General features: G+C 35.9%; 1 long non-coding RNA gene across 1 annotated transcript; it reads right to left on the bottom strand.

The window, feature by feature from the left end:
• Window positions 1-6: 6 nt before the first annotated feature.
• Window positions 7-11,082, bottom strand: LOC110452330. The gene is made up of 9 exons (XR_002463177.1): window positions 11,042-11,082; window positions 8,591-8,633; window positions 8,349-8,412; window positions 4,978-5,439; window positions 4,170-4,397; window positions 3,862-3,937; window positions 3,528-3,629; window positions 2,266-2,322; window positions 7-404 (listed from the first exon to the last, which is right to left on the bottom strand). It is a non-coding gene; the product is annotated as an uncharacterized LOC110452330 (long non-coding RNA).
• Between the last annotated feature and the right edge of the window lie 739 nt (window positions 11,083-11,821).

The raw sequence follows: 11,821 nt of genomic DNA, 5'->3' as shown, positions 1-11,821 counted from the left end.
AGACAGACTTCCCAGCAAAGAAGATAGATGAAGCCTCAAGAAGATTTAGTCACGTCCCAACTAGTTTTGTCCATTCTTTCACAATGTATGGAAGTCCAGACACAAACAATCCTCCAGCACAAGATTTACAGAGCAGTACAACACACATGGCGGTCCATTGGTCCATCAAGCCCGACCGCACAGGCCTGACGTTCCAATCATGATGCTGTAAAGCCATACTCGTGTCAGATTCATGTCTGTATTTGGAATTAAACGCATTGTCAAAGAAGTGACAGTTCGAAGTTGAAAAATGACAAAACCAACTGAGTTCCAAATATTTCCGTTGCTAAGTCATCCATCTAGAGTTAGACTCCACGCATTCGAAAACCCTGACCAGGTGACTGTCCGAGACGTTGGACAATCTCCTACAAAAAAAACAGCTCAATCACATAACAATCACCTTTTTTTCCCATCAACAACCTGATGTTATGAATTTTTTCTTTTTTAGCATTGCTTTTGCTTATACAGTCAAAAATACACATTATGATGTATATAACAGCACTTTGGTTTGACCTTCAGTCTCATCTGATGTACTGCTATGCAATAGGTAGCAAAAAATCATACTGCTCCCTTTCAACAATGGAAAATTTATAAAAGAAATATGTAAGTGACCTTGACATTTGACTCCTGACGCATAAAACATTAGACCTTGAAACATTAACCTTTTTTTAATTTGCAGTCAGTCTTCATAACTCAAACTTTTGTAAATTTGCTGATAAACAGATGTTTCAATTGTGCATCAAGTGACCTTGACCTTCAACTTTACAAATTCTGTCCGATGTCTTAAGGAAACTTTTAAAGCAGCGATTATGTTCTGAAGAGTTATTTATGAGATTATTAACAAGGTCAAAGCATTTTGTTAATGGTAATTCACCCATTCCTATTTACAGTATGTAGTAATTACTCTTTTCAGAAAATAGAAGTGTGGAGCTGTTTTCTTAACAAAATTAGTATATTTCAGGTTACATGACTGAAAAAAATAGGGTAAGTGGGGTTTCTTCTTTTTTCTTTTGAGGGGGGGGGGCTAATTTAAGAAATTACAAAAATCCCCAAACATATTTTTATGTCTTTTAAATAATAATATGGGGGTTAAATTTGGTTTTGATACCAGCCTGTGAAGCAGAGAGGGTTTGTATATATATATAGTTGCCTTGTTGAATCATCCATCAATTTATCCCAATTAAATCTGGATGGAGTGCATTTATGTGAGATAAATTTGTTTGTGTCGATTGGTTTGGTTTAGTATTGTTTAACCTCCTAACAAAAGCTATGGTAAAAAGGTAAAACTAGGGTAAGTCGGGATACCCGAAACATACATTTTTTTTGTCCTTATATATTTTCCAGTTTACCAATAAATATGGGTTCTCGCTGCTAAATATATACAAGAATTCCAAGGGAGTGGATGTGTTGCCTGCTCAGCGCTTTTAGTAAGAAAAGTGTTTTGGCTGGAGTTATCGTGTAAACAGATATGCTAACATTATTGCTTCTAGTATTAACGTTCAAAATTTGATTAAAAAATAAAAAAGTTCTTGCATTTACTACACAATGTCCCTATTTGGCAATAAAAGGGGCATGACTCCACCCAAAATGGACGTGAACTTCTGAAATGCGAACTTGTCCGAGCTATATTGGTATGGTATATTGTGTATCAAGTTTGAGTTTATATTTATCAACCTAGGGGAACTCGAGTTATCGCATGGAAACCTTGTTATCGGACATCGCAACCGCCGAAGCCGACAAAGTAATACCAATATGTGGCCGTTGACACAATAATGGCCCCTGTCAATAAATTATCTATTTCCTGTATACTCTTATTGTACCTCTTTGTGAATACGTAATTTTGTAACGAGAAGAAAATTATCGCTTTCATACTAAATAGGGAAAAAACTGAGTGATTGCTCAGTTACCTGATGCAATTATGTGACTCGTATTCTTTAATATATAGTCGATCATAAATGATCTGCAATTACCAGTAATGATTTGAGAATAAATGAAGGTTCTTATGTTAATGAATTTAATTAACACAATTAATAGACAATGGTGGCAATATGATCTTTATATATAATTATGACCAGATGGGATTGTAAATTGATTTGGCATTGAAATTTCAGAGTTTATTTGATAGTGGAAATGAAACCATGATGCTTTTTGTCAGCGAGAACCCATCTTTCAATGAAAAAAATGATCTTTTCATCTTAACTCTGCACAATAAAGAAATTCTCATACCTTCAGGAAAAGGCACTAATGCTTCGGATGCGTCCAGTCTTGGAACCCAACATCGTACTGTAAGAGAAATGTATAATGATATATAAACACAATTTACGCATTGATATCTCAAACAAAGTGATAATTATAAGTTTGCCATCGTTGTAACGAAGGCCAAAAAAGGCAAAAATTAAACTGTAGCAAATATTTCCAGGTATACAGAAATTATATCTCTAATAACAACAATTTCCTTGTTTCACAATAGATACAAGTGTTTTTGGCTGGTGGTGGGTATGGGTTGGGGATAAACAATGCCTTGTAGAATCTATTTAGACCAACACAATGTTCATTTATTGAAAGAGCAAGTTGAAAGGTACTGCAGATAGACAGATAACTGAACAGATGTATGAAAATTATGTCCAAAGTAGGAAATGATGGAAACAAAAGCACCATAAGCAGGTGCACAATGACACCAAGGTAGACCTCATTCAAGCTTTCTTGAGTCTTGATTTGGTTACCATGAATTAAGCATTCATACATCTATTAAGGTAGGTGAAAAACATCCTTCTCAAGTAGTGTTAGTAGTCAAAACAATCAAGTAGAGGAAACTATCAAATGTTGACAGACAAAACTATATTGAAATGAGACCATTTTTGGCCTTCTGTTGTTAATGACATTGACCTTTGATCTTTTGATGCATCATGACATGTCTTTATATTAAGGCAGTTATAGAGCCATGATAAGGACTGACTTAATGATGCAGGGTGTAACACGTACTACACATCAGGTTGTTAACTGGATAATCAAAAAAGATGGACAACCAGCAAATAGGTGAACAGCAGAGATACCAGCAGAAAAACAATTCTAAGAGAAAAATGTGCAAAGATCAACAATCAAGTGAAACTGAACAAGACATCCCAACATGTAACAAGGTACCAAAGAGAAATTGTGGACAAAGTTCTATACAGATAAAAAAAAAAAAAGGGCCATAACAACACTGGTGAAATTAACACACCTCAGACTCAATTTTCCCAAGATGCGCTCTCAAGATGCACAAGTATTAGTTGGTTAACATAAGTGAAAAAGACAAATGTTAACAAACGGTCCCCCTAGAGTACCTCTAAATCACTTACAAATGTGAAGCTTATTAATTTATCAGCTAAACAAAATTAATTTTGATAACTGCATAGTCTTGATAGTTACAAGGCATTATTATTTTTTATTGATCTGTAAAAACACATACATATTCTAAAATCAGGTTAATTCAATTTGATATTGCTTACCTTGCCTAACGGAATTTCCCCGCTCTACGGCGACACAGACCTGCCACTATGTCACACCCTTGGGCCCTTAGCACGGCCCTTTTGACTGCCTCCACACTGTGGCTAAAAGAAGAAATAAACTGCATTAAAAATTAAAATTATAAAATGTCTGTCTTTTAAAGCTCTATTACAACAAAAAGACTACTTGTCAGAATGGTAACAAGTGTCAAAATTAGGTTGGAAGAAAATTGGTATGTAAAATCATCAACAGACTGTAATTGAAGTAAAACCAGAAAAATATAACAGCACCAAAGATCCCACGGTCATTTTCACCTATTTTAACATTGTTATTTACCTCAGTGTGAAGAAAGTCAAACCATCAAGAAACATGGCAGTGTCTCAGTGCCACCTCCAGGCACGTCCCCCGTGTCCTTCATGAAAGAAAATTAAGATAAACATGAGATTTTTATTCTTATGACAGCAACTACTATATAGATAGGATTAAATACTCAGGTCTGAACTGAATATAATGACCAATTTTGATGGAAATTATTTTTCAAAATTTTAGCTACATTCAAGGTCAACATTCAAGAGAATAAAAATCAACTGCAATGAACATTTTACTTGCTCATTTTCATAATTAATTCCAGGAGTGTCAATTACCTCTTATGGACCGGGGGCATATGGAGAGAGATCGGGATGACGGCGTCGATCTCTGCGCCTTGGACGGCGCCTCCTCCAGGAGAGATCGGGAGGGCGACGATCTCTGCGCCGTGGACGGCGCCTCCTCCGGGAGAGATCGGGAGGGCGACGATCTCTGCGCCTTGGACGGCGCCTCCTCCGGGAGAGATCGGGATGGCGACGACCTCTGCGCCGTGGACGGCGCCTCCTCTAAAAATACACAACAATATACTTGATTATGTTATGCTCGATGAACAGGTACTTCATGGAATGAATTGTTTGGTAGCACTGGTCTACATTTAATCAATTTTGATAGTTTTGGATGTATTTATCTGAAAGTTTTCATATATACACTTTACTAAGCAGACAGTAACTAAACTGAATACATAGTACATTTCTACTTTTGAAGACCAATCTGATTAAAATCATATGTTACATGGCTTCGTTAACTTCGTACCACGCGGAGCCATGTAACAGATGATTTTAATCAGATTGAATGAAGACCAGCTGTATAGTATATATTACCTTTATTGAATCTTTTTTGTGGGGATAATTATGTGCAATTAATAGTTTGTATTTTCTCAATGTTACCAAGATCAAGATGTACATGTAGCCATCATTGATATGTTAATATTGATATAGAAAATGTTTGTAACATATACATATGCCAATTTGTTTGAAATGAAGCTAACCAAATTTAATGTATATATCAGAATGCAAGGTCGAACCAAATTGGTGAAGTGGAATTTTCATACAATTATTAATCAACTATTTTCATGCAATTATTTACCCTCCTCCGGGGGCTGGCAGGCTGTGATAGTCCGTCAGTCAGATATTCTGGACCAGATGACCTTTACCCTAGTCAGACTTTCCGACGCAAGAGGTACTGTTGCAAAAAATAGATTTACTCTAGTTCAGCTGCACCCAACCATCCAGTCACAAGAGAATTTAACCCCAGCTCGGAAACAACCAATATGAAGCACTTGACTCAGTATGATTACATGTTCCCCTCAGGACTATCACGGAGGGGTACATGATATCGGATCCCCACATGTCACCATAAAGGTCCTTGTACCTCAATAATGGTGTTCGTCAGGGTTAAAAACTTTGTTAAAGGAGTGAATAATGCAGCTGAAATGTCATAAATCTATCCACCTTTAGATACCCCAGACGCCAAATCACCCAACTAGAGCTCAGACCACCTTCCTAGATATCTCTGACCAGGGTTCTGTCCACTTACAGCAAGACAGTCCTATAAAAAAAAATCATATTAGCATAATTTGGGTAAATTTTACATCAATTGGTAGAAGGAAATGAAGAAGCTGTAAATTTTCTTTGTAATCTTTTGCTGGTTTTCCCCTACTGGGCCGAAACCTCCCAGTCCATCTGAAACATCCCAGATATATCAATGGTGTAAATTTGGTCAAGTTTTGAGTAAAATCCTTTAAGATACCATATAGATAACACACAGCTAAATGCAGACATTAATGAGGATGCTTTAACGGCTGCTGGACCAGGAAATGTAAGCCACATTTTATTAAATATACTTCTCTAAAAATATGAAATTAATTGCATTTGAAAATAAACTAATTATCTGAATTATTATTTCACAGTTCACAGCCCCATGGGACGAACATATAAACTCATACTCAAAAAGTAGGGGCTAAAAACAGGACAATGAAACTACCATAGATATGGGTAGTGGGTTCATTGCCAGATAAAAATGGTATCTCCTGCATACCCCTCAGGGAGCTACCCTTTTTATCAATAAGAATAAAATTGAACTTTGTTTAATTTAACCCATTCATAATCTTTATTTCCCTCTGTCCATCTTTTAAAACAATTTTTCAACGAGTATGAAATTGATTTTTCAGATAATAATAGCACATTCTTTTTATGAATTTTCATCTTGTATTCAGATGACATTGCAACAGCTAAATCAAAAATAAAATTATCTTTCTTAAAAAAGAATATTTTACTCTTTTAGTTTATATATTGTAAGGAAATAGTCTAAGAAGGACAGAAAAGAGGCTCTACAAATATCAATATGGGTAAACAAATGGGGAAACCAGTGTTTCATGTACGTTGGTTTCTATTAATACACACCGCAGATATTTTCCCCAATTGACATCAGGGGCTTTTTACCCAATTCACCATCAAAAGCAAAGGCAGACAGAACTTTTTTTTAACTAGAATGCCATGTGGCCTTGCCTGACCATAACACCGGTGCGAGATATGCTTGTCTCACCCTAGGGTTGTGACAGGAAGGATTCCCATATTCATACCAATTTTATGACATCATGTCAACAATACAAGGACATCACGTCAACGATACAATGACATCACATCGACAATACAATGACGTCACGTCAACAATGCATCAACATCACATCAAAAAAAGCGTTAAGTTTGTAACATTAACATTACATTTTGTATACGATACACAATGAGGGAACAGGGTAGGAGGAAAAGAATAATTCGTTCCCTTGAGGTGAGATTGGGAATCTCGACCCTTGAGGAAATATTTTTTAAAGTTGTTAAACACATGACAATACTCATGTTTGTCAACTGAAGAATCTTTCCCCTCGGGTTGAGATTAATAGAATCTTTCACCCCCTTGGGGGTGAGACAGGGTATTCTCCCACACCTGACAGATTTATCTCCCGTTTTGCCGGTGCTAGATTTATCTGTCTCCGCCCTAGGGTTGAGATGGGGGGATTCCCCTATTTATAACAATGGTATGACGTCACTGCAACAATACAATGACGTCACGTCAACAATCAATAAACGTCACGTCAACCCTGAATTTAGCATGTAACGTTATCATTACATTGTGTATATGATACACATTGGGGAAAACAGGGTACATGTAAGAGAAAAAGAATCATTCACCCCCTTGTGGGTAAGATAGGGGAATCTCAACCCTCGGGGAAAGATTCTTAAGTTGCCAAACACGAGGCTTTGCCGAGTGTTTGGCAACATAAGAATCTTCCCCCTCGGGTTGAGATTCCCCTATCTCACCCCAAAGGGGGTGAATGATTCTATTAATCTCAACCCGAGGGGGAAGATTATTAAGTTGTCAAACACCAGGCTTGCCGAGTGTTTGACAGGTTATATAATTAAGAATCTTACCCCGAGGGTTGAGATCACCCTATCTCACTCCCAAGGGGGTGAATGATTATTTTTCTCTTACCCTGTTTACCCTTGTATTTTACATAGACGTTACATCAATGCCAGACATGTTGATGTGATCCGGCTGAATTGTCGACGTGACGTCATTGTGTTGTTGCCGTGACATCATGGTATTGTTGCTATGACGTCATACAATTGTTGAGAACGTGCAAAGAACATGTGTAGCTTGTCTCAACCCTAGGGTGAGATAAGAAAATCTCACACCGGTAAAATGGTGGATATCCCTGTCCAGGTTGAGAGATTCCCTTATCTCACTCCTAAGGAGGTCAGGGATCCTGTTAGTCTTTTAGATTCTAAGATTAGGACTGTACCAGCTTCCACACTATTTTTAGTATCAGTGACCTTGACAGTAGAAATGTTTTTAACGCCTATTGCACAACTACATTTTTCAGTCCATCACCATGTAAAATTTCAGAGAGATTAATCAAAAGTGTCGATGGCCAGACAGATTGACACTGTGAATAGGCATGCCCTAATTAATCAATATTTATTTATTTGAAATAACACAAAATTGTTTAACAAAAGACAATTGCAATAGATCACACAAGACAGATAACCTAATAATGTGCAAGTATCTCGTATCGTAAATTGATTTGGAATAAATAACCTTTCCATATTTTGATGTAAAAGAAATATTTCTAAAAATATTAAGACATGAACACAACGAACCACAAACATGTAATTTAACTCTTGATTCGCATGGATGCTTGAATAGTACCACAGATTAATTAACACATACATGTACAGACAAGTGGATGAAATAAGGCAACTAATTGTGAATTTGTTCATGATTTTCGTGACACATATTGAAATTGAATTTTCATAAAACACTTATTAACACAAATAGTTGTGGTATATAACTGCAACATGTTGATCAGGGAGAATGAATTGAACTTCTTCATATAGACAGGATACATACAGCTTTATGAAATACAGCAATGTAAGTTGATAAATAGCAAACATATTTACCTGTCGGTCTGGGGTAGCTCGCTTGCGGCATTGGTCACAGATCGGCTGTAACCTAATGTCCATCCTGTAAATAAAAATAATATACATGCATTATTATCTCCCTTGAAATGTGAGCAAAATCTTAACAGTTGGTAATTACACTTGAAAATGACTCAAACCATGAAATCAATTTGAAATATGGCATTATCAATCATTATTTTTTTCAATTGAAATATTTTTCATGTATATTTATATATACATACCAGAACCGCTGACGGAATTCCCATGCTGTTCTCATGGACGCCGCTGAAAAGAAGAGCGAAAAGATAAAAACTCAATCTTTTGGTGAATGGGGCCTGTGACTTTAGAATTAGAAAATTTGTGTACGTCGAGTTGACGAAATTATCAACATGTTTCCCAAATTATACTGAAAATTATTTCTCAATAGCAAAGTATCATCCTTAAGATCTAGTATCCTTATTTATGGAAAGTATTTCATTTTATCATGTTAGATATAAGATAGAATTTGTTTATTAATGAGTTAAAATGATTTTTTTTAAAGAGATTCTGTGGAAAATAATGCACTTTTTTCTATAGGGGAATGGACCCAAACTTCAGCTGTAAAACAGACCCTGGACAACAAGAAATGTTATGCCAGGACCGGGGAAAAATAATCAGAATTGCAAAGGGCTATAACTTTAGTAAAAATTGATGCAGGATCCTTATTTTAAAATCCTCAACCTCATGCTGATTTAATAAATTACTTTGGAAGGAAAATGCATTGTTTATGCAAAGTAAAATCCTACACCTATAGTTTAAGGAGCTGTGGAATGTTTACTAAATGTTATGGCTATAGGAGTGTTGCTGAATGTTAGCAATTTATATTCGTCTCTGGAGTCTTTTTTCCCCCTGTGGGACTAGTTGCACCCAATTGCAATTAAATTTAGGCCATATTATAACTCTTATAAAAATTCACAATTGGTCTGACTTTAATGATCTGTGAATCTTCAAAAGATACCTGTGACACATACAAACTTTCCTAACATCTGGGTGAAAACAATAGGATAAGTTGTGCACACAAGGAAAATATGTTTCAAAGGGCCGTAACTCTTGTAAGAATTGACACATGAACCTCCATTTATGATGAGCATATCTTCATATGATCCTTGTGACAAAATTGTGTACAATTTGCCAAATTAAACAAAGAGTCACAACACTTGTAAAAGTTGATGCAGTATCCTGCTCTTTTGTGCAAATCTTCATGATACCCTATGACACATACTGAAGTTTCAAAGGGCCATAACTCTTGCAAAAATTGATGTAGTATACCGCCTTAATCAGGTCCAGTACACTCTCCCGATTGAACTATATAGCTGCAAAAACCTATAATAGCTCTATTGACCTATCTGATATAGGTCTTTTGAGCTATTTTCATGTGATTTTCTTTTTTAAGGAAAACGAAACAAAGTCGCTTTTAAAAGATGACGATGTAAAAAACTCGAAAAATTGACAAATTGGAAATAAATATCTAAATGTATGCTTTTGTAGTCAATAAATTTAATGAAAATTGAAATTTGAGAAAATATAGCTCAATACAGCTATAATTTATAGGTGAATATAGCTATATAGGTCTTTATAGCGATATAGCTCAATCGGCAGAGTGTACTGGACCTGTTAATTATATATTAAATCTTCACATGATTACCATGACACATACAAATTGTAAAATTTGTCCACACAGCTTTTTTTCAACAGATAGACGAATGACCGGACAGATTTTAACCCGATTCCAGTAACTTATATCAATGATAGTAAGTATGTGATGCTCACAGAATACGATTAAAAGTATCATGAATTATATTCAAAAAGTGTTTAATTTCCATATTTCGATCTTTTCCTCATCAGAATACAGCTGCAGGCTAATTTATAGTACCTCCATACAGGTATACAGATACAAGGTTAGAGAATCAGACTATGTACCCAAGGAGGTTCACACTCCCCGTCCCCACAAGGTAGGCTCATAAGGGCTACTAATAGTGCTGTTCGAATTTAACAGCTGATCATTAATTTTACCTCCGAATATGACTTATCAATCGTGATTTTCTACGATTGATTATGGTTTGGTAGATTTATATTATATCATGAAAACTAAATCAGGGGAAGTAACTGAAAAACCCCCTGACTAAACAAGTTTCAATGCGAGTTGTATTCAAACAACATTTTTGCCTTTATCTTAAGTTTTTATCAATTTTATCAATTTAAGTGAATATATATTCTCTTTCTTTTTTATGACGTATCAATCCATGATCAATGATTGAGATTTCAAAATAAAACTCACGATTTTTACCATTTTTTCTAAAAAAAAACTAAACTTTCTTTATAATGCCAAACATTGTTTTAAACACAATCGGTTGTAAAACTAGATTAGTTGAAATCTCAAAAGTACATCTAATTATGTGAAAGGTTTGTCACCCAAGGGCGTCCAAAAGATGTTATACGCCTATAGGACTAATCAGCTAATTCAAAGCTAGAAGTCATTTTGATGTACACGATTATCGGTCACACACAAAAGTGATAATTCGCCAAAAGATGCATAAAAAGGATACCTCTATCAAAATAATTGAATCAGAGAGTAAGCCTATAGGTCAGTATCAATTTGACAACGTGATAAACGCATATTTTGCCATAATGAAGAAAATATATTGGACACTTACCCAAATGACAGTCCATGATAGTTAACAGCGCGGGAAGAAGTGACGCGAACTCCGATCGAGCTCGGTCTATGTGCATGTGACCAAGTGCATTTTCATTGGTCGAGAAAGGTTAGCACGAACTCAGATTTCACATTAAATTCAATGACACCAGGAACGCGGTAAAACCTGTCAATCAATCGAACGCGGGGTCACTGAGGGGTGCAGTTATGAACAGGTACCTCTGCTGAAGGAAATTTTATGAAAGAATACTTAGTGAAGAAACACCTAAATGAGTGTCTTTTCTACAAGAAATATCAACCGTTTTAGTGTCTTGTTTTTTTTCTCCTACCATGCAACTTTACCGACCGTTTGCCCCTATGCGAACCCCAGCAAAGGTTTGATAGTAAAGCAATCTTTCCTCACTTTTTACAGAGACGTACATACTAGATATATTGCTTTTTATGTCTCTGTTTTAAGAAAACCCCGAAACACCATTAGTATTTTTTTGAACTTCATATATTTCATCACGAAATTAGATTATCGCATTATTATTTTTTTTAATTTTGAAACAAAAAATAGCTGCCAAATATTGTAATGGTTTTTAGCTCACCTGGTCCGAAGGATATCTGGTGTGGAGTACCCTTGGGTGAAGGGGATCCAATTTTGTTTAAACCGTGGGTGTGGCCCGCTAGGGGCCTGAGGGGCGGGGCCCAATACGGGAAACATAGCAAATTATTCTTTAAAATCCTTCTTCTTCTGTAGGAATAAAAGGATTTTATCGACCATCGGGATTAAGGGATT

The sequence above is a fragment of the Mizuhopecten yessoensis genome, unplaced genomic scaffold, assembly GCF_002113885.1.
Source record: "Mizuhopecten yessoensis strain PY_sf001 unplaced genomic scaffold, ASM211388v2 scaffold6625, whole genome shotgun sequence".
In the NCBI taxonomy this organism is placed as follows: domain Eukaryota; kingdom Metazoa; phylum Mollusca; class Bivalvia; order Pectinida; family Pectinidae; genus Mizuhopecten; species Mizuhopecten yessoensis.
Note: the sequence above shows the minus strand (reverse complement) of the source record. Positions and strands in the feature narration are given on the sequence as shown.